This window comes from Oncorhynchus nerka, linkage group LG12, assembly GCF_034236695.1.
Source record: "Oncorhynchus nerka isolate Pitt River linkage group LG12, Oner_Uvic_2.0, whole genome shotgun sequence".
Lineage (NCBI taxonomy): Eukaryota > Metazoa > Chordata > Actinopteri > Salmoniformes > Salmonidae > Oncorhynchus > Oncorhynchus nerka.
In genome coordinates this window covers 87278304-87303149 of record NC_088407.1, presented here as the reverse complement: position 1 = coordinate 87303149, position 24846 = coordinate 87278304, and the positions used below count along the sequence as shown (strand labels likewise).

Below are 24846 nucleotides of genomic sequence, written 5' to 3'. Positions count from 1 at the left end.
ACCAGTACTGATAACTAGGTTATATACACAGAGTACCAGTACTGATAACTAGGTTATATACACAGGTACCAGTACTGATAACTAGGTTATATACACAGTACCAGTACTGATAACTAGGTTATATATACCAGTACTGATACCAGGGTACCAGTACTGATAACTAGGTTATATACACAGGGTACCAGTACTGATAACTAGGCTATATACACAGGGTACCAGTACTGATAACTAGGTTATATACACAGATAAGTACTGAGGTAGGTTATATACACAGGGTACCAGTACTGAGTAATGATAACTAGGTTATATACACAGGGTACCAGTACTGATAACTAGGTTATATACACAGGGTACCAGTACTGAGTAATGATAACTAGGCTATATACACAGGGTACCAGTACTGAGTAATGATAACTAGGTTATATACACAGGGTACCAGTACTGATAACTAGGTTATATACACAGGGTACCAGTACTGAGTAATGATAACTAGGCTATATACACAGGGTACCAGTACTGAGTAATGATAACTAGGTTATATACACAGGGTACCAGTACTGAGTGATAACTAGGTTATATACACAGGGTACCAGTACTGATAATGATAACTAGGTTATATACACAGGGTACCAGTACTGAGTAATGATAACTAGGCTATATACACAGGGTACCAGTACTGATAACTAGGTTATATACACAGGGTACCAGTACTGAGTAATGATAACTAGGTTATATACACAGGGTACCAGTACTGATAACTAACTAGGTTATATACACTGATAACTAGGCTATATACACAGGTACTGATAACTAGGCTATATACACAGGGTACCAGTACTGATAACTAGGCTATATACACAGGGTACCAGTACTGAGTAATGATAACTAGGTTATATACACAGGGTACCAGTACTGAGTAATGATAACTAGGTTATATACACAGGGTACCAGTACTGATAACTAGGCTATATACACAGGGTACCAGTACTGAGTAATGATAACTAGGCTATATACACAGGGTACCAGTACTGAGTAATGATAACTAGGTTATATACACAGGGTACCAGTACTGAGTAATGATAACTAGGTTATATACACAGGGTACCAGTACTGATAACTAGGTTATATAATGATAACTAGGCATACAGGGTACCAGTACTGAGTAATGATAACTAGGCTCTATACACAGGGTACCAGTACTGATAACTAGGCTATATACACAGGGTACCAGTACTGATAACTAGGCTATATACACAGGGTACCAGTACTGAGTAATGATAACTAGGTTATATACACAGGGTACCAGTACTGAGTAATGATAACTAGGTTATATACACAGGGTACCAGTACTGAGTAATGATAACTAGGCTATATACACAGGGTACCAGTACTGAGTAATGATAACTAGGCTATATACACAGGGTACCAGTACTGAGTAATGATAACAGGTTATAATGATAACTAGGCTATATACACTGAGTAGTACTGATAACTAGGTTATATACACAGGGTACCAGTACTGAGTAATGATAACTAGGTTATATACACAGAGTACCAGTACTGATAACTAGGCTCTATACACAGGGTACCAGTACTGAGTAATGATAACTAGGCTATATACACAGGGTACCAGTACTGAGTAATGATAACTAGGTTATATACACAGGGTACCAGTACTGAGTAATGATAACTAGGTTATATACACAGGGTACCAGTACTGAGTAATGATAACTAGGCTATATACACAGGGTACCAGTACTGAGTAATGATAACTAGGCTATATACACAGGGTACCAGTACTGAGTAATGATAACTAGGCTATATACACAGGGTACCAGTACTGATAATGATAACTAGGTTATATATACTGGGTAACTAGGTATACACAGAGTAAGTACTGAGTAATGATAACTAGGCTATATACACAGGGTACCAGTACTGAGTAATGATAACTAGGTATATACACAGGGTACCAGTACTGATAACTAGGTTATATACACAGGGTACCAGTACTGATAACTAGGCTATATACACAGGGTACCAGTACTGATAACTAGGTTCTATACACAGGGTACCAGTACTGAGTAATGATAACTAGGTTATATACACAGAGTACCAGTACTGAGTAATGATAACTAGGTTATATACACCAGTACTGAGTAATGATAACTAGGTTATATACACAGGGTACCAGTGATAATGATAACTAGGTTATATACACAGGGTACCAGTACTGAGTAATGATAACTAGGCTATAACTAGGGTACCAGTACTGATAATGATAACTAGGTTATATACACAGGGTACCAGTACTGAGTAATGATAACTAGGTTATATACACAGGGTACCAGTACTGAGTAATGATAACTAGGCTATATACACAGGGGGTACCAGTACTGAGTAATGATAACTAGGCTATATACTGATAATGATAACTAGGTTATATACACAGGGTACCAGTACTGAGTAATGATAACTAGGTTATATACACAGGGTACCAGTACTGAGTAATGATAACTAGGCTCTATACACAGGGTACCAGTACTGAGTAATGATAACTAGGCAGGGTACCAGTACTGAGTAATGATAACTAGGCTATATACACAGGGTACCAGTACCAGTAATGATAACTAGGTTATATACACAGGGTACCAGTACTGATATAACTAGGTTATATACACAGGGTACCAGTACTGAGTAATGATAACTAGGTTATATACACAGGGTACCAGTACTGAGTAATGATAACTAGGTTATATACACAGGGTACCAGTACTGAGTAATGATAACTAGGCTATATACACAGGGTACTGAGTAATGATAACTACCAGTACTGAGTAATGATAACTAGGCTATATACACAGGGTACCAGTACTGAGTAATGATAACTAGGTTATATACACAGGGTACCAGTACTGAGTAATAAACTAGGCTATATACCACAGGGTACCAGTACTGAGTAATGATAACTAGGCTCTATACACAGGGTACCAGTACTGAGTAATGATAACTAGGCTACTGAGTAATGATAACTAGGCTATATACACAGAGTACCAGTACTGATAACTAGGCTCTATACACAGGGTACCAGTACTGAGTAATGATAACTAGGCTATATACACAGGGTACCAGTACTGAGTAATGATAACTAGGCTATATACACAGGGTACCAGTACTGAGTAATGATAACTAGGCTATATACACAGGGTACCAGTACTGAGTAATGATAACTAGGTATATACACAGGGTACCAGTACTGAGTAATGATAACTAGGCTTATATACACAGGGTACCAGTACTGAGTAATGATAACTAGGCTTATATACACAGAGTACCAGTACTGAGTAATGATAACTAGGCTATATACACAGGGTACCAGTACTGAGTAATGATAACTAGGCTATATACACAGGGTACCAGTACTGATAACTAGGCTATATACACAGGGTACCAGTACTGAGTAATGATAACTAGGTTATATACACAGGGTACCAGTACTGAGTAATGATAACTAGGTTATATACACAGGGTACCAGTACTGGTTATATACACAGGGTACCAGTACTGAGTAATGATAACTAGGCTATATACACAGGGTACCAGTACTGAGTAATGATAACTAGGCTATATACACAGGGTACCAGTACTGAGTAACTGATATACACAGGGTACCAGTACTGATAACTAGGTTATATACACAGGGTACCAGTACTGAGTAATGATAACTAGGTTATATACACAGGGTACCAGTACTGATAACTAGGTTATATACACAGGGTACCAGTACTGAGTAATGATAACTAGGCTATATACACAGGGTACCAGTACTGAGTACTGATATACACAGGGTAATAACTAGGTTATATACACAGGGTACCAGTACTGATAATGATAACTAGGCTCTATACACAGGGTACCAGTACTGAGTAATGATAACTAGGCTCTATACACAGGGTACACAGGGGCTATATACAGTACCAGTACTGAGTAATGATAACTGAGGCTTATATACACAGGTACCAGTACTGAGTCCTGATAACTAGGTTATATACACCAGTACTGAGTAATGATAACTAGGTTATATACACAGGGTACCAGTACTGAGTAATGATAACTAGGTTATATACACAGGGTACCAGTACTGAGTAATGATAACTAGGCTATATACACAGGGTACCAGTACTGAGTAATGATAACTAGTCTCTATACACAGGGTACCAGTACTGAGTAATGATAACTACACAGGGTACCAGTACTGAGTAATGATAACTAGGTTATATACACAGGGTACCAGTACTGAGTAATGATAACTAGGCTATATACACAGGGTACCAGTACTGAGTAATGATAACTAGGCTATATACACAGGGTACCAGTACTGATAACTAGGCTCTATACACAGGGTACCAGTACTGAGTAATGATAACTAGGTTATATACACAGGGTACCAGTACTGATAACTAGGCTCTATACACAGGGTACCAGTACTGAGTAATGATAACTAGGTTATATACACAGGGTACCAGTACTGATAACTAGGCTATATACACAGAGTACCAGTACTGATAACTAGGTTATATACACAGGGTACCAGTACTGATAACTAGGCTCTATACACAGGGTACCAGTACTGAGTAATGATAACTAGGCTATATACACAGGGTACCAGTACTGATAACTAGGCTATATACACAGAGTACCAGTACTGATAACTAGGTTATATACACAGGGTACCAGTACTGATAACTAGGCTCTATACACAGGGTACCAGTACTGAGTAATGATAACTAGGCTATATACACAGGGTACCAGTACTGATAACTAGGCTATATACACAGGGTACCAGTACTGATAACTGGTACCAGTACTGATAACTAGGGTACCAGTACTGATATAACACTATATACACAGAGGGGGTACCAGTACTGAGTAATGATAACTAGGCTATATACACAGGGTACCAGTACTGATAACTAGGTTATATACACAGGGTACCAGTACTGATACACAGGGTACCAGTACTGAGTGTTATATACACAGGGTACCAGTACTGATAACTAGGTTATATACACAGGGTACCAGTACTGAGTAATGATAACTAGGCTATATACACAGGGTACCAGTACTGAGTAATGATAACTAGGCTATATACACAGGGTACCAGTATATACACAGGGTACCAGTACTGAGTAATGATAACTAGGTTATATACACAGGGTACCAGTACTGAGTAATGATAACTAGGCTATATACACAGGGTACCAGTACTGATAACTAGGTTATATACACAGGGTACCAGTACTGAGTAATGATAACTAGGTTATATACACAGGGTACCAGTACTGATAACTAGGTTATATACACAGGGTACCAGTACTGAGTAATGATAACTAGGCTATATACACAGGGTACCAGTACTGAGTAATGATAACTAGGCTATATACACAGGGTACCAGTACTGAGTAATGATAACTAGGCTATATACACAGGGTACCAGTACTGATAACTAGGCTATATACACAGGGTACCAGTACTGATAACTAGGCTATATACACAGGGTACCAGTACTGATAACTAGGCTATATACACAGGGTACCAGTACTGATAACTAGGCTATATACACAGGGTACCAGTACTGAGTAATGATAACTAGGTTATATACACAGGGTACCAGTACTGATAACTAGGTTATATACACAGGGTACAGATAACTAGGCTATATACACAGGGTACCAGTACTGAGTAATGATAACTAGGTTATATACACAGGGTACCAGTACTGAGTAATGATAACTAGGCTATATACACAGGGTACCAGTACTGAGTAATGATAACTAGGCTATATCCACAGGGTACCAGTACTGAGTAATGATAACTAGGCTATATACACAGGGTACCAGTACTGAGTAATGATAACTAGGCTATATACACAGGGTACCAGTACTGAGTAATGATAACTAGGCTATATACACAGGGTACCAGTACTGAGTAATGATAACTAGGTTATATACACAGGGTACCAGTACTGAGCAATGATAACTAGGCTATATACACAGAGTACCAGTACTGATAACTAGGTTATATACACAGGGTACCAGTACTGAGTAATGATAACTAGGCTATATACACAGGGTACCAGTACTGATAACTAGGTTATATCCACAGGGTACCAGTACTGAGTAATGATAACTAGGTTATATACACAGGGTACCAGTAATGATAACTAGGTTATATACACAGAGTACCAGTACTGATAACTAGGCTATATACACAGGGTACCAGTACTGATAACTAGGCTATATACACAGGGTACCAGTACTGCGTAATGATAACTAGGTTATATACACATGGTACCAGTAGGCTATATATAACAGGGTACCAGTACCAGTACTGATAACTAGGCTATATACACAGGGTACCAGTACTGAGTAATGATAACTAGGCTATATACACAGGGTACCAGTACTGAGTAATGATAACTAGGCTATATACACAGGGTACCAGTACTGAGTAATGATAACTAGGTTATATACACAGGGTACCAGTACTGAGTAATGATAACTAGGCTCTATACACAGGGTACCAGTACTGAGTAATGATAACTAGGCTCTATACACAGGGTACCAGTACTGAGGTTATATACACAGTACCAGTACTGAGTAATGATAACTAGGCTATATACACAGGGTACCAGTACTGAGTAATGATAACTAGGTTATATACACAGGGTACCAGTACTGAGTAATGATAACTAGGTTATATACACAGGGTACCAGTACTGAGTAATGATAACTAGGCTATATACACAGGGTACCAGTACTGAGTAATGATAACTAGGCTATATACACAGGGTACCAGTACTGAGTAATGATAACTAGGCTATATACACAGGGTACCAGTACTGAGTAATGATAACTAGGTTATATACACAGGGTACCAGTACTGAGTAATGATAACTAGGCTATATACACAGGGTACCAGTACTGAGTAATGATAACTAGGTTATATACACAGGGTACCAGTACTGAGTAATGATAACTAGGTTATATACACAGGGTACCAGTACTGAGTAATGATAACTAGGTTATATACACAGGGTACCAGTACTGAGTAATGATAACTAGGTTATATACACAGGGTACCAGTACTGAGTAATGATAACTAGGTTATATACACAGGGTACCAGTACTGAGTAATGATAACTAGGCTATATACACAGGGTACCAGTACTGAGTCAGAGTAATGATAACTAGGCTCTATACACAGGGTACCAGTACTGAGTCAGAGTAATGATAACTAGGCTCTATACACAGGGTACCAGTACTGAGTAATGATAACTAGGCTCTATACACAGGGTACCAGTACTGAGTAATGATAACTAGGCTCTATACACAGGGTACCAGTACTGAGTAATGATAACTAGGCTATATACACAGGGTACCAGTACTGAGTCAGAGTAATGATAACTAGGCTCTATACACAGGGTACCAGTACTGAGTAATGATAACTAGGCTCTATACACAGGGTACCAGTACTGAGTAATGATAACTAGGTTATATACACAGAGTACCAGTACTGAGTCAGAGTAATGATAACTAGGCTCTATACACAGGGTACCAGTACTGAGTAATGATAACTAGGTTATATACACAGGGTACCAGTACTAGATAACTAGGCTCTATACACAGGGTACCAGTACTGAGTAATGATAACTAGGTTATATACACAGGGTACCAGTACTGAGTAATGATAACTAGGCTATATACACAGGGTACCAGTACTGAGTAATGATAACTAGGCTCTATACACAGGGTACCAGTACTGAGTAATGATAACTAGGCTATATACACAGGGTACCAGTACTGAGTAATGATAACTAGGCTATATACACAGGGTACCAGTACTGAGTAATGATAACTAGGCTCTATACACAGAGTACCAGTACTGAGCAATGATAACTAGGCTCTATACACAGGGTACCAGTACTGAGTAATGATAACTAGGCTCTATACACAGGTACCAGTACTGAGTAATGATAACTAGGCTCTATACACAGGGTACCAGTACTGAGTAATGATAACTAGGTTATATACACAGGGTACCAGTAATGATAACTAGGTTATATACACAGGGTACCAGTACTGAGTAATGATAACTAGGTTATATACACAGGGTACCAGTACTGAGTAATGATAACTAGGCTATATACACAGGGTACCAGTACTGAGTAATGATAACTAGGTTATATACACAGGGTACCAGTACTGAGTAATGATAACTAGGCTATATACACAGGGTACCAGTACTGAGTAATGATAACTAGGTTATATACACAGGGTACCAGTACTGAGTAATGATAACTAGGTTATATACACAGGGTACCAGTACTGAGTAATGATAACAGTACTGAGTAATACTGATAACTAGGCTATATACACAGGGTACCAGTACTGAGTAATGATAAATGATAACTAGTCTCTATACACAGGGTACCAGTACTGAGCAATGATAACTAGGCTCTATACACAGGGTACCAGTACTGAGTAATGATAACTAGGTTATATACACAGGGTACCAGTACTGAGTAATGATAACTAGGCTCTATACACAGGGTACCAGTACTGAGTAATGATAACTAGGCTCTATACACAGAGTACCAGTACTGAGCAATGATAACTAGGCTCTATACACAGGGTACCAGTACTGAGTAATGATAACTAGGCTCTATACACAGGGTACCAGTACTGAGTAATGATAACTAGGCTCTATACACAGGGTACCAGTACTAGGTTATATGGGTACCAGTAATGATAACTAGGTTATATACACAGGGTACCAGTACTGAGTAATGATAACTAGGTTATATACACAGGGTACCAGTACTGAGTAATGATAACTAGGCTATATACACAGGGTACCAGTACTGAGTAATGATAACTAGGCTATATACACAGGGTACCAGTACTGAGTAATGATAACTAGGTTATATACACAGGGTACCAGTACTGATAACTAGGTTATATACACAGGGTACCAGTACTGAGTAATGATAACTAGGTTATATACACAGGGTACCAGTACTGAGTAATGATAACTAGGTTATATACACAGGGTACCAGTACTGAGTAATGATAACTAGGCTCTATACACAGGGTACCAGTACTGAGTAATGATAACTAGTCTCTATACACAGGGTACCAGTACTGAGCAATGATAACTAGGCTCTATACACAGGGTACCAGTACTGAGTAATGATAACTAGGTTATATACACAGGGTACCAGTACTGAGTAATGATAACTAGGCTCTATACACAGGGTACCAGTACTGAGTAATGATAACTAGGCTCTATACACAGGGTACCAGTACTGAGTAATGATAACTAGGCTATATACACAGGGTACCAGTATATAATGATAACTAGGCAGGGTACCAGTACTGAGTAATGATAACTAGGCTATATACACAGGGTACCAGTACTGAGTAATGATAACTAGGCTATATACACAGAGTACCAGTACTGAGTAATGATAACTAGGCTATATACACAGGGTACCAGTACTGAGTAATGATAACTAGGCTATATACACAGAGTACCAGTACTGAGTAATGATAACTAGGCTATATACACAGGGTACCAGTACTGCGTAATGATAACTAGGTTATATACACATGGTACCAGTACTGAGTAATGATAACTAGGTTATATACACAGGGTACCAGTACTGATAACTAGGCTATATACACAGGGTACCAGTACTGATAACTAGGCTATATACACAGGGTACCAGTACTGATAACTAGGCTATATACACAGGGTACCAGTACTGATAACTAGGCTATATACACAGGGTACCAGTACTGAGTAATGATAACTAGGCTATATACACAGGGTACCAGTACTGAGTACTGATAACTAGGTTATATACACAGGGTACCAGTACTGAGTAATGATAACTAGTCTCTATACACAGGGTACCAGTACTGAGTAATGATAACTAGGCTCTATACACAGGGTACCAGTACTGATAACTAGGTTATATACACAGAGTACCAGTACTGAGTAATGATAACTAGGCTATATACACAGGGTACCAGTACTGAGTAATGATAACTAGGTTATATACACAGGGTACCAGTACTGAGTAATGATAACTAGGCTATATACACAGGCTACCAGTACTGAGTAATGATAACTAGGTTATATACACAGGGTACCAGTACTGAGTAATGATAACTAGGCTATATAGACAGGGTACCAGTACTGAGTAATGATAACTAGGCTATATACACAGGGTACCAGTACTGAGTAATGATAACTAGGCTATATAGACATGGTACCAGTACTGAGTAATGATAACTAGGCTATATACACAGAGTACCAGTGCTGAGTAATGATAACTAGGCTATATAGACATGGTACCAGTACTGAGTAATGATAACTAGGTTATATACACAGAGTACCAGTACTGAGTAATGATAACTAGGCTATATACACAGGGTACCAGTACTGAGTAATGATAACTAGGTTATATACACAGGGTACCAGTACTGAGTAATGATAACTAGCTTATATAGACATGGTACCAGTACTGAGTAATGATAACTAGGCTATATACACAGGGTACCAGTACTGAGTAATGATAACTAGGCTATATAGACATGGTACCAGTACTGAGTAATGATAACTAGGCTATATACACAGAGTACCAGTACTGATTGAGCGTCTGCTAAATGACTTAAATGTAAATGTAAATGTAATGATTAATGATAACTAGGCTATATAGACATGGTACCAGTACTGAGTAATGATAACTAGGCTATATACACAGAGTACCAGTACTGAGTAATGATAACTAGGCTATATAGACATGGTACCAGTACTGAGTAATGATAACTAGGTTATATACACAGGGTACCAGTACTGAGTAATGATAACTAGGCTATATACACAGGGTACCAGTACTGAGTAATGATAACTAGGCTATATCCACAGAGTACCAGTACTGAGTAATGATAACTAGGCTATATCCACAGGGTACCAGTACTGAGTAATGATAACTAGGCTATATACACAGGGTACCAGTACTGGGTAATGATAACTAGGTTATATCCACAGGGTACCAGTACTGAGTAATGATAACTAGGTTATATACACAGGGTACCAGTACTGAGTCAATGATAACTAGGTTATATACACAGGGTACCAGTACTGAGTCAATGATAACTAGGTTATATACACAGGGTACCAGTACTGAGTGATGATAACTAGGTTATATACACAGGGTACCAGTACTGAGTCAATGATAACTAGGTTATATACACAGAGTACCAGTACTGAGTAATGATAACTAGGCTATATACACAGGGTACCAGTACTGAGTAATGATAACTAGGCTATATACACAGGGTACCAGTACTGAGTAATGATAACTAGGCTATATACACAGAGTACCAGTACTGAGTCAAATGTGATGAGTCAAAAGAGTTTGTACAAAAAGGGTCAATGCAGGTAGTCCAGGTAGCCATTTTATTCAGCTATTTAGCATTCTTGTTTAGATGTCTCATGGCCTGGGGGTAGAAGCTGTTCAGGGCCCTGTTGGTTCCAGACTTGGTGTGTCGGTACCACTTGCTTGGCAGTAGCAGAGAGAACAGTCAATGACTTGGGGGTAGAAGCTGTTCAGGGTCCTGTTGGTTACAGACTTGGTGTGTTGGTACCACTTGCTTGGCAGTAGCAGAGAGAACAGTCTATGACTTAGGTGGCTGGAGTCTTTTTTTACCATTTTTAGGGTCTTCCTCTGACACCGCCTGGTATAGAGGTCCTGGATTGCAGGAAGCTCAGCCCCATTGATGTACAGGGCCCCTACACACTACTTTCTGTAGTGCCTTGTAATCGCCATAACAAGTGGTGATGCAGCCAGTCAAGATGCTCTCAATGGTGCAGCTGTTTAACTTGTTTGAGGACTTGAGGACCCATGCCAAATATTTTCAGCCTCCTGAGGGGGAAGTGGTAGTGTTGTCACGACTATGTTGGTGTGTGAGGACCATGGCAGCTCCTTAGTGATGTGGACACTGAGGAACTTGAAGCTCTCAACCCGTCAATGTGAATAGGGGGCGTGCTCGGCCCTCCGTTTCCTGTAGTCCATGATCAGCTCCTAAGGGAGAGGTTGTTGTTGTCCTGGCACCACGCTGCCAGGTCTCTGACTTCATCCCTATAGGCTGTCTCAGGTGATGAGGTCATTATATGAATCATCTGGGGGAAAATTTAAAAAAAACTTGCACCTCCTGGGATCCCCAGGACCATGTTTGGGAAACGTTGCTAAAGGCTGTGTCATCGTCGTCAGTGCTCAGGCCTACCGCCGCTGTGTCATCAGCAAATTGAATGATGATGTTTGGAGTCATGCGTGGCCACGCGGTCATGGTCAAACAGTGAGTACAGGAGGGGACTAAGCATGCAACCCTGAGGGGCCCCTGTGTTGAGGGTCAGCGTGGCGGATGTATTGTTGCCTACCCTCACCAACTGGGGACGGCCCAGGAAGTCAGGAAGTTCAGGATCCAGTTGCAGACGGAGTTGTTCAGTCCCAGGGACCATAGCTTAGCGATGAGCTTTGAGGGCACTATGGTGTTGAACATTGAGCTGTAGACAATGAATAGCATTCTCACATAGGTGTTCCCTTTGTCCAGGTGGGAAAGGGTAGTGTGGAGTGCAATAGAGATGGCATTATCTGTGGATCTGTTGGGGCGTTATGCAAATTGGAGTGGGTCTAGGATTTCTGTGATAATGGTGTTGATGTGAGCCATGACCAGCCTTTCAAAGCACTTCATGGCTACAGATGCGAGTGCTATGGGTCGGTAGTCATTTAGATGGTTTACCTTGACGTTCTTGGGCACAAGGACTATGGGGGTCTGCTTGAAACATGCAGGTATTACAGACTGGGTCAGGGAGAGAAGGAAAATGTCAGTGAAGACACTTGCCAGCTGGTCAGCGCATGTTCTGAGTATGCGTCCTGGTAATCAATCTGTGAATGTTCACCTGTTCAAAGGTCTTACTCACATTGGCTACGTAGGGCCTGATCACACAGTCGTCCAGAACAGCTGGTGCTCTCATGCATGGTTCAGTGTTGCTTGCCTCGAAGCGGGCATAGAAGGCATTTAGCTCGTCTGGTAGGCTCTCATCACTGGGAAGCTCGCGGCTGGGGTTCCCTTTGTAATCCGTGATAGTTTGCAAGCCCTGCCACATCCGCAGAGCGTCCGAGCCGGTGTAGTAGAATTGGATCTTAGTCCTGTATTGACGCTTTGCCTGTTTGATGGTTCGTCGGCGGGCATAGCGAGATTTCTTATAAGCGTCCGGATTAGTGTCCCGCTCCTTAAAGACGGCAGCTCTAGCCTTTAGCTCGGTGCGGATGTTGCCTGTAATCCATGGCTTCTGGTTGGGATATGTACGGCTACAGGGCTTTCAGCAAGTATTCACACCCCTTGATTTTTCCCACATTTTGTTGTTAGAAAGTGGGATTAAAATGGATTTAATTCTATTTTTTTGTCAACAATCTACACAAAATACTCTAATGTGGAAGAGAAATTCCCCCAAAAATCATGGAATATAAAGCACAGCTGTGAATCTTTCTGGGTAAGTCTCTAAGAGTGATTACAGCTGTGAGTCTTTCTGGGTAAGTCTCTAAGAGCGATTACAGCTGTGAGTCTTTCTGGGTAAGTCTCTAAGAGTGATTACAGCTGTGAATCTTTCTGGGTAAGTCTCTAAGAGTGATTACAGCTGTGAATCTTTCTGGGTAAATCTCGAAGAGTGATTACAGCTGTGAGTCTTTCTGGGTAAGTCTCTAAGAGCTGTGAGTCTTTCTGGGTAAGTCTCTAAGAGTGATTACAGCTGTGAATCTTTCTGGGTAAATCTCTAAGAGTGATTACAGCTGTGAATCTTTCTGGGTAAATCTTGAAGAGTGATTACAGCTGTGAGTCTTTCTGGGTAAGTCTCTAAGAGCTGTGAGTCTTTCTGGGTAAGTCTCTAAGAGTGATTACAGCTGTGAATCTTTCTGGGTAAGTCTCTAAGAGTGATTACAGCTGTGAGTCTTTCTGGGTAAGTCTCTAAGAGTGATTACAGCTGTGAATCTTTCTGGGTAAATCTAAGAGTTCTGCACACCTGGATTTTACAATATTTGCCCATTATTCTTTCAAATTGGTTGTTGATCATTGAAAGACAGCCATTTTCAACTCTTGCTATAGATTTACAAACCAAAATAAGTCAAAACTGTAACTAGGCCACTCAGGAACATTCAATGTCATCTTGGTAAGCAACTCCAGTGAATATTTGGCCTTGTGTTTTAGGTTATTGTCCTGCTGAAAGGTGAATTTGTCTTCCTCTGTGTCAAAGCAGACTGAACCAGGTTTTCCTCTAGGATTTTGCCTGTGATTCGCTCTAGTCTGTTTGTTTTATCCTAAAACCTTGTCCTAGTCCTTGCCGATGACTAGCATACCCATAACATGATGCAGCCACCACCATGTTTGAACATATGAAGAGTAGTACTCAGTGACGTGTTGGATTTGCCCCAAACATAACGCTTTGTATTCAGGACATAAAGTTCATTTCTTCGCGACATTTCTTGCTGTATTACTTGCCTTATTGCAAACAGGATGCATGTTTTGGAATATTTTTTATTTTGTACAGGATTCCTTCTTTTCACTCTGTCATTTAGGTTAGTATTGAGGAGTAACTACAATGTTGTTGATCCATCCTCAGTTTCTCCTATCACAGCCATTAAACTCTGTAAACTGTTTTAAAGTCACCATTGACCTCATGGTGAAATCCCTGAGCGGTTTCCTTCCTCTCCGGTAACTCAGTTAGGAAGGACACCTGTATCTTTGTAGTGACTGGGTGTATTGATAACTTCACCATGCTCAAAGGGATATTCAATGTCTGCTGTTTACCCATCTACCAATAGTTGCCTTTCTTTGCGAACCATTGGAAAACCTCCCTGGTCTTTGTCGTTAAATCTGTGTTTGAAATTCCCTGCTGGACTGAGGGACCTTACAATTATCTGTATGTGTGGGGGTTACAGAGATGAGGTAGTCATTTAAAAAGAATGTAAAACACTATTATAGCACACAGGGTGAGCCCATGCAACTTATGTAACTTGTTAAGCACATTTTTACTCCTGAACTTATTTATGCTTTTCATTTTTGTAAACATTTCTAAAAACCTAATTCCACTTTGGCATTATAGTGTGTCGATCAGTGACACCAAATCTCAATGTAATTCCATTTTAAATTCAGGTTGTAACAAAACAACATTTGGAAAAAGTCAAGGGGTGTGAATACTTTCTATAGGCACTGTATGTACGTACGGCCACTGTGGGGACGACGTCGTCGATGCTCTTATTAATGAAGTCGGTGACTGACATAGTAAACTCCTCCATGTTATCAGATGAATCCCGGAACATATTCCAGTCTGTGCTACCGAAACAGTCCTGTAGCTTAGCAACCGCTTCATCAGAACACTTCAGTAACGAGTGCGTCACTGGTACTTCCTGTTTGAGTTTTTTTGTTGTTGCTTGTAGGCAGGAATGAGGCCGATAGAGTTATGGTCAGATTTGCCAAATGGAGGGCGAGGGAGAGCTTTGTACGCGTCTCTGTGTGTGAAGTAAAGGTCATCTAGAATTTTGTCTACTCTACCTGCACAGGTGACATGCAGGTAAAAATGAGGTAAAACGGATATCAGTTTCCCCGCTTGAAAATCACCGGGCCAATAGGATCCCTTCTGGATGAGCGTCTTCCTGTTTGCTTATGGCCTTAAGACCTCACTCAACGAGCCGAATAAGGACAGCATCGGTTTGTGGTGGTGAAAATAGACAGCTACGAAGAAAAAAAAGTACAGATTCAAACTCTCTTGGTAAATAGTATGATCTGCAGCTTATCATGAGATACTCTACCTCAGGTGAACAGAACCTCAAGACGTCCTTTAATATTAGAGAGCACCAGCTGTTGTTAACAGAGACACCCCCACCACTCCCATCTAACCTTACCCGACAATGGAGAAAAAAAACAGCTTGATTCATATCATCCATGTTCTTGTTCAGCCACGTCTCTGAGAAACATACAATATTATATTTCTTCAGTTCCCGTTGATAGTCTCGAACAAAGCAAAGTCCAGTTTGTTCTCCAGTGATTGTACGTTCGCCAATAGAACGGACGGTAGAGGGGGGGGGGGGGGGCGTATTTATTAGACAACGGTTTCGTCAAAGTGCCCACACGTCGGCCTTATGCAGTCTTTTCCTAGTCTCGGGGATTAGGGCCTGGTTTGGGGGGAGGGGGGGAGCAGTAGAAATCTGAATTCAAATCAAGGTTAGTGATCACTGTTCTGTTGTCCAGAAGCTCCTTTTCGGTCATAGGAAACGATGGGGGAAACATTATGAACAAAAAAAAAGTAATGATTATTAAAAAAAAAAAAAAAAAATAATAATAATGTGCAGTGTTGACCAGGAGCCCGTAAAACAGAAGCTATCCATTGCAGCACCATTCTTCAATTCATAAGTTACTGTCTAATTATAATTTTATCAAGTTCTTTCTCTGGTCTAGTCATTTCTGTCCTGGAGGACTGATCACATGACATGTCGAGACAACAGGAAATAGTAAGACAAGCAGCTTTGAGTCCTCTGAGACGGAGGTCGTGTGAAGACCGTGTGTGTGTGTGTGTGTGAAGACCGTGTGTAAAGACCGTTGTGTGTATGTGTGAAGACCGTGTGTGTGTGTGTGTGAAGACCGTGTGTGTGTGTGTGAAGACCGTGTGTGTGTGTGTGAAGACCGTGTGTGTGAAGACCGTGTGTAAAGACCGTTGTGTGTATGTGTGAAGACCGTGTGTGTGTGTGTGTGTGTAGACCGTGTGTGTGTGTGTGTAGACCGTGTGTGTGTGTGAAGACCGTGTGTGTGTAGACCGTGTGTGTGTAGACTGTGTGTGTGCGTGTGTGTGTGTGTAGACTGTGTGTGTGTGTGTGTAGACTGTGTGTGTGCGTGTGTGTGTGTGTAGACTGTGTGTATGTGAAGACCGTGTGTGTCTGTGAAGACCGTGTGTGTGTGTGTGGTGTGTGAGTATGTGTGTGTGTGTGTGTCATTGTTTGATCGTTCTCTGGCATCTAACCAAGGTATTCCAACCATGTTGTAAGGAATTCAAATGCAGCCATCCTTCCCTTCAGTTACAGATATCATTCCTTGTATGGGATAACTAGCTGGGAAAACAATGACAATGTTTTTTTTGTAGAATGGTTGTATAAATAAAGTATCAAGCTTTTAAGTTGTGAGCCGAGAGTTAAAGGTCAATTCCTTCTCAAAACAACGAGGGCTGAATGTGTGCAGCCTCAGTGCCCCAATGCATTAAATATGACTCAAAAACATAATATTTTCCTTTACATACATGAGAATATTTCACAATTCTTTACAAAGAAGATAGTTGTAACAGTAGAAAAAACCAAGATGCTGCTATGTCATGGGGGGGGGGGGGGTGAAGGATGTCCATCTATTTCCTGTAAAGTTGATCCCAAATGGCTCTCTATTCCCTATATCGTGTACTACGTTTGACCCGTGGCCCATGGGGAATAGGTTGCCATTGTGGACATAGTCACAGTGACAGCTTGCCTGGATGTTCACACTGCTGTGGTTTGCAGCACTATGTTGAGGGAGAGAGACAACCTCCAATGACAATACTGTCTGGTCTGTCATCCCTCAGGTCTCCAACACCATGAGGGTATAGACATAGAATGACTAGAAGGGCTTGAGGACATAGAATGACTAGAAGGGCTTGAGGGCATAGACATAGAATGACTAGAAGGGCTTGAGACATAGAATGACTAGAAGGGCTTGAGGACATATAATGACTAGAAGGGCTTGTGGGCTTGAGACATATAATGACTAGAAGGGCTTGAGGGCATAGACATATAATGACTAGAAGGGCTTGAAGACATAGAATGACTAGAAGGCCTTGAGGACATAGACATAGAATGACTAGAAGGGCTCGAGACAGAATGACTAGAAGGGCTTGAGGGCATAGACATAGAATGACTAGAAGGGCTTGAGGCATAGAATGACTAGAAGGGCTCGAGACAGAATGACTAGAAGGGCTTGAGGGCATAGACATATAATGACTAGAAGGGCTTGAAGACATAGAATGACTAGAAGGCCTTGAGGACATAGACATAGAATGACTAGAAGGGCTCGAGACAGAATGACTAGAAGGGCTTGAGACAGAATGACTAGAAGGGCTTGAGGGCATAGACATAGAATGACTAGAAGGGCTTGAGGCATAGAATGACTAGAAGGGCTTGAGACAGAATGACTAGAAGGGCTTGAGGGCATAGACATAGAATGACTAGAAGGCCTTGAGGACATAGACATATAATGATTAGAAGGGCTTGAGGGCATAGACATAGAATGACTAGAAGGGCTTGAGGGCATAGACATAGAATGACTAGAAGGGCTTGAGGGCAGACATAGAATGACTAGAAGGGCTTGAGGGCATAGACATAGAATGACTAGAAGGGCTTGAGGGCATAGACGTAGAATGACTAGAAGGGCATAGACATAGAATGACTAGAAGGTATAGGTATGTTAGTGTGTGCTCTGGACTTTGCCCCAGGATATCCTCTGGCGATAACCTCGAACAATATGGCCTATTCTCAATTGGATTGGCTCAACTCCTGAGTCCTCTCTCGCCTTCCTTTTGAAAAAGGTCATAGATAATTGAGGATAGGCGTTGAGGAAAGGGAACGTCTTCCATTTGCCTAATAATGAATTGATACTCTCCTCGACCACTTATCGGTTTCCGGTCACGGAGGACAGGAGGACCAGGGGGAGGACCGAGGAGAGGACAGAAGAGAGGAGGACCGAGGAGAGGACAGAAGAGAGGAGGACCGAGGAGAGGAGGACCGAGGAGAGGACCGAGGAGAGAACAGAAGAGAGGAGGACCGAGGAGAGGACAGAAGAGAGGAGGACCGAGGAGAACCGAGGAGAGGACAGAAGAGGACCGTAGACAGACTTTTTCCAAAACAAGAATAGGCCATTGACTAGACTAGACATTGGCCCTGAAGACATCCTACCAGAATCATGGATTCCAAGACAGACAGCTACAGATGATGATATCATTTGCCCCACTAACAATCCTTCCACTGTTAGGAGAATCTGAGCTTGCGTCCCAAACGGTTCCCTTCATTCCTTTTACAGCGCACTACTTTTAACCACTGTGTAGGGAATAGGGTGCCAGTTGGAACACGTGTCAGTCTGAGAGGGCGTGGCTTCTTTTGTCATCTGATCAGAAGACGTTAGTCCTTTTATGGTAATTCAGCTCACTCTTAGGTCACTGTGAATGAAGTCTTCTTTTGGGTAGAGACCTAGCATAACCCTGTGGAATTCCTCTCCCATCAATTACACTGAAATTGCTAGCTGCTGTTAGTTGGTACTATAAATAGCGGCGTATTAAGAGATGTTATCTAACAAAATCGAGAAAGGATATTATATTAAAAAATGACAGTGGGATGTACATTATATTTACAATAAAGTGACAGGAATGTAGACGGTTACCACAGCTGATTTCTGTTTTCATTGAATAATCACTGACACAGGAGTGCTGATAATAGACTGAAAAAGGATAAACCTGTTGTTGAGTTTGGTCCAGTATATACAGTTGAAGTCGGAAGTTTACATACACTGAGGTTGGAGTCATTTTTCAACCCCTCCACACATTTCTTGTTAACAAACTATAGTTTTGGCAAGTCGGTTAGGACATCTACTTTGTGCATGACCCAAGGAATTTTTCCAACAATTGTTTACAGACAGATTATTTCACTTATAATTCACTGTGTCACAATTCCAGTGGGTCAGAAGTTTACACACACTAAGTTGACTGTGCCTTTAAATAGCCTGGAAAATTCCAGAAAATGATGTCATGGCTTTAGAAGCTTCTGATAGGCCAATTGACTTCATTTGAGTTAATTGGAGGTGAATCTGTGGATGTATTTCGAGGCCTACCTTCAAACTCAGTGCCTCTTTGCTTGACATCATGGGAAACTCAAAAGAAATCAGCCAAGACCTCAGAAAAAAAATTGTAGACCACAAGTCTGGTTCATCCTTGGGAGCAATTTGCAAACACCTGAAGGTACCACGTTCATCTGTACAAATAATATTACGCAAGTATAAACACCATGGGACCATGCAGCCGTCATACCGCTCAGGAAGGAGACGCGTTCTGTCTCCTAGAGATTAATGTACCTTGGTGTGAAAAGTGCAAATCAATCCCAGAACAGCAGCAAAGGACCTTGTGAGGATGCTGGAGGAAACAGGTACAAAAGTATCTATATCCACAGTAAAACGAGTCCTATATCGACATAACCTGAAAGGCTGCTCAGCAAGGAAAAAGCCACTGCTCCAAAACCGCCATAAAAAAGCCAGACTACAGTTTGCAACTGCACATGGGGACAAAGATCAAACTTTTTGGAGAAATGTCCTCTGGTCTGATGAAACAAAAATAGAACCGTTTGGCCATAATGACCATCGTTATGTTTGGAGGAAAAAGGGGAGGTTTGCAAGCTGACGAACACCATCCCAACCGTGAAGCACGGGGGTGGCAGCATCATGTTGTGGGGGTGCTTTGCTGCAGGAGGGACTGGTGCACTTCACAAAATAGATGGCATCATGAGGCAGGAAAATGATGTGGATATATTGAAGCAACATCTCAAGACATCAGTCAGGAAGTTAAAGCTTGGTCGCAAATGGGTCTTCCAAATGGACAATGACCCCAAGCATTCTTCCAAAGTTGTGGCAAAATGGCTTCAGGACACAAAGTCAAGGTATTGGAGTGGTCATCACAAAGAGCTGACCTCAATCCTATAGACAATTCGTGGGCAGAACTGAAAAAGTGTGTGCGAGCAAGGAGGCCAACAAACCTGACTCAGTTACACCAGCTCTGTCAGGAGGAATGGGCCAAAATTCACCCAACTCATTGTGGGAAGCTTGTGGAAGGCTACCCGAAACGTTTGACTCAATTTAAACAATTTAAAGGCAATGCTACCAAATACTAATTGAGTATGTAAACTTCTGACCCACTGGGAATGTGATGAAAGAAATAAAAGCTGAAAGAAATAATTCTCTCTACTATTATTCTGACATTTCACATTCTTAAAATAAAGTGATCCTAACTGACCTAAAACAAGGAATTTTTACTAGGATTAAACGTCAGGAATTGTAAAAAAAACTGAGTTTAAATGTATTTGGCTATTGTGTATGTAAACTTCCGACTTCAACTGTTTGTTGAATGATGACATGATGACTCCTTGCTGTCCCCAGTCCACCTGGCCGTGCTGCTGCTCCAGTTTCAACTGTTCTGCCTTATTATTATTGGACCATGCTGGTCATTTATGAACATTTGAACATCTTGGCCATGTTCTGTTATAATCTCCACCCGGCACAGCCAGAAGAGGACTGGCCACCCCTCATAGCCTGGTTCCTCTCCAAGTTTCTTCCTAGGCTCTGGCCTTTCTAGGGAGTTTTTCCTAGCCACCGTGCTTCTACACCTGCATTGCTTGCTGTTTGGGGTTTTAGGCTGGGTTTCTGTACAGCACTTTGAGATATCAGCTGATGTACGAAGGGCTATATAAATACATTTGATTTGTGAATGGACAAAGTCATCGACAGCATTCATTCCATATGTGAAGACTGTGCATGATATATCTCCATGAGACGCCATCATAATCGCTACGGTAACACATTGAAACCAAAAGAAGTCGATTGTGATGGCGCGTCATGGAGACGTATCATGCGCGGTTTGAGCTTCTCAAGGGAGTCACGTTGCAGGCTAGCTCAGTGCTGCCCCCTCTAAATGCCTCAAGTTGAAGACCGATCAAGGTACTGTAGGCTGTCTTCAGCATCTGAATTACTATAAATAGTTATCATTGAACTCCTGCGGTGTCAATGAGAGGGGACATTTATATTCCTAGAACGTCTAACCATAGATCGGTCTATAGATTGGTGTGGTTTGCATTCTGTATTCTCCAGTCTATAGATTGGTTTGGTCTGTATTCTCCGGTCTATAGATTGGTTTGGTCTGTATTCTCCAGTCTATAAACTGGTTTGGTCCGTGTTCTGTATTCTCCGGTCTATAGACTGGTTTGGTCCGTGTTCTGTATTCTCCAGTCTATAGACTGGTTTGGTCTGTGTTCTGTATTCTCCAGTCTGTGTTCTGTATTCTGTATTCTCCAGTCTGTGTTCTGTATTCTCCAGTCTGTGTTCTGTATTCTGTATTCTCCAGTCTGTGTTCTGTATTCTGTGTTCTGTATTCTCCAGTCTGTGTTCTGTATTCTCCAGTCTGTGTTCTGTATTCTCCAGTCTGTGGTCTGTGTTCTGTATTCTGTGTTCTGTATTCTCCAGTCTGTGGTCTGTGTTCTGTATTTTCCAGTCTGTGTTCTGTGTTCTGTATTCTCCAGTCTGTGGTCTGTGTTCTGTATTTTCCAGTCTGTGTTCTGTGTTCTGTATTCTCCAGTCTGTGTTCTGTATTCTGTGTTCTGTATTCTCCAGTCTGTGTTCTGTATTCTCCAGTCTGTGTTCTGTATTCTCCAGTCTGTGGTCTGTATTCTGTGTTCTGTATTCTCCAGTCTGTGTTCTGTATTCTGTGTTCTGTATTCTCCAGTCTGTGTTCTGTATTCTGTGTTCTGTATTCTCCAGTCTGTGTTCTGTATTCTCCAGTCTGTGGTCTGTGTTCTGTATTCTGTGTTCTGTATTCTCCAGTCTGTGGTCTGTGTTCTGTATTTTCCAGTCTGTGTTCTGTGTTCTGTATTCTCCAGTCTGTGGTCTGTTCAGGGTCACATTTCTTTCACTGCAGTGTTGAAGCTTCGTTGCCATGGTGACTTGGTACTGTGCCGTTCAGAAACATTATACAATCTCTTTTCAATTAGAGAAATGGAATGGTACACTAAAAGACAATGTACGTCGATTATTGTTTCAATTTGCTATTTAATTCAAAGTATCCTTTGGGTGTCTTGAAAGGTGAGAGTAAAATGAGATTTTCATCATTGTAAATTGATTTTTAAAATCCTTATAAATGGAGAGAGGAAAAACATCTCAAAAATGGCATCAGTGTAACCAGACAATGAATGATTCTTTCATTGAATAAATAAACCAGAATAAAACATGTGCTGCTGCTGGAGACAGAGGGGTTTGGATGAGGACGAGAGAGACAAGAAACAATTATCATCCTTAACACTGAAACTATTTATTTTTTTTACATGCCGCCACTCAGCTGTTTGCATGGCAACAACAGATTAGCCAGCTGTTTGCATGGCAACAACAGATTAGCCAGCTGTTTGCATGGCAACAACAGATTAGCCACAAAAATGCTGACACTTCACCAAGAATCTCACTGAAAACTCTAAATGACTCAAACGCCTTTAGTCCGGAACCTGTTTTCTTCAACAACAAAAAACTTAAACAAAAATACAAGTTCTGCCTTAAGACTAAATGACTAACTAGTAGTGCATTCACAATACCATTGTCAATGTTATTACATAATTTTTGGATCTTGTGATATTTAATGTCATCTATGGTTTGACCTCAGAAGTGATGACAATTTCTAGAAGTTCCAGAATGCATTGCTGCCCCAGTAATATTGGACCAATCATTATCCGGTATGTTCTGATTGACAGACAGAGGGCCAAGCCCTCATAGCCAGTGTCCTGATCTTAGCAGAATACACGTCCCAATGGCGCAAAAATGATAAATTGTGACACCCTTTTTAGTGTCACCAAACCAAGAAACTGGACTGTAAAAACAAAAGAAAAGCCAGAGTCTCAGGTTGCATCCGAAATGGCCCCCTTTCCTTTACATAGTATACTACTGTTGACCATTGGCTCCTGGTGAAAAGTGGTGTTACTCAGACCTCTCCTCAGGGACCCCCCAGTTGTTCCATGGGCCAGTGTTACTGGGACCCCCCAGTTGTTCCATGGGCCAGTGTTACTGGGACCCCCCCCAGTTGTTCCATGGGCCAGTGTTACTGGGACCCCCCCAGTTGTTCCATGGGCCAGTGTTACTGGGACCCCCCAGTTGTTCCATGGGCCAGTGTTACTGGGACCCCCCAGTTGTTCCATGGGCCAGTGTTACTGGGACCCCCAGTTGTTCCATGGGCCAGTGTTACTGGGACCCCCAGTTGTTCCATGGGCCAGTGTTACTGGGGCCCCCCAGTTGTTCCATGGGCCAGTGTTACTGGGACCCCCCAGTTGTTCCATGGGCCAGTGTTACTCAGACCCCCCAGTTGTTCCATGGGCCAGTGTTACTCAGACCCCCCAGTTGTTCCATGGGCCAGTGTTACTCAGACCCCCCAGTTGTTCCATGGGCCAGTGTTACTCAGACCCCCCAGTTGTTCCATGGGCCAGTGTTACTCAGACCCCAGTTGTTCCATGGGCCAGTGTTACTGGGACCCCCAGTTGTTCCATGGGCCAGTGTTACTCGGACCCCCAGTTGTTCCATGGGCCAGTGTTACTCAGACCCCCAGTTGTTCCATGGGCCAGTGTTACTGGGACCCCCAGTTGTTCCATGGGCCAGTGTTACTCAGACCCCCCAGTTGTTCCATGGGCCAGTGTTACTGGGACCCCCCAGTTGTTCCATGGGCCAGTGTTACTGGGACCCCCAGTTGTTCCATGGGCCAGTGTTACTGGGACCCCCAGTTGTTCCATGGGCCAGTGTTACTGGGACCCCCAGTTGTTCCATGGGCCAGTGTTACTCAGACCCCCAGTTGTTCCATGGGCCAGTGTTACTCAGACCCCCCAGTTGTTCCATGGGCCAGTGTTACTCGGACCCCCAGTTGTTC

General features: G+C 41.7%; 1 long non-coding RNA gene across 1 annotated transcript; it reads right to left on the bottom strand.

Annotated features, from left to right (window-relative positions):
• Nucleotides 1-23231: 23231 nt before the first annotated feature.
• Nucleotides 23232-24146, bottom strand: LOC115127331 (uncharacterized). Its single transcript, XR_003863358.2, has 2 exons — nucleotides 23374-24146; nucleotides 23232-23343 (listed from the first exon to the last, which is right to left on the bottom strand). It is a non-coding gene; the product is annotated as an uncharacterized LOC115127331 (long non-coding RNA).
• Between the last annotated feature and the right edge of the window lie 700 nt (nucleotides 24147-24846).